Below are 481 nucleotides of genomic sequence, written 5' to 3' on the forward strand. Positions count from 1 at the left end.
CCCCATTCATGTCTTTATGGACCTTGCTTTGTGCACTGGTGCGCAGCCATGTTGGAACAGGAAGGGGCCGTCCCCAAACTCCTCCCACAAAGCTGGGAGCATGAAATTGTCCAAAATGTCTTGGTATGCTGATGCCTTAAGAGTTCCCTTCACTGGAACTAAGGGGCCAAGCCCAACCCCTGAAAAACACCCATGGTGTATGCACATACGTTTATGTCCATTATATAGTTTCCCCAGCACCCTGCGGGTCATTGTACACAGTATGGAGGAGTTCTATATGTCCTGTCATTAGTGTTGTTTATTTTATGGCGAGTCCTATTTATAGAATTGGGTGCCGCCAGTTTATGCAATGATTGGATTTCTCCTTATCACCGCCCTCTGAGCTCTGAGCTGCCTCACCTTCCTATGGAAGCTATATAGGGTTCATAGAGCGAGGAGGGCGGCGATTCTAGATGATGGCGTGAACTAGGTCCAGTTTAAC

The sequence above is a fragment of the Nanorana parkeri genome, unplaced genomic scaffold, assembly GCF_000935625.1.
Source record: "Nanorana parkeri isolate BGI_ZX_2015 unplaced genomic scaffold, ASM93562v1 scaffold708, whole genome shotgun sequence".
NCBI classification, from domain to species: Eukaryota; Metazoa; Chordata; class Amphibia; order Anura; family Dicroglossidae; genus Nanorana; species Nanorana parkeri.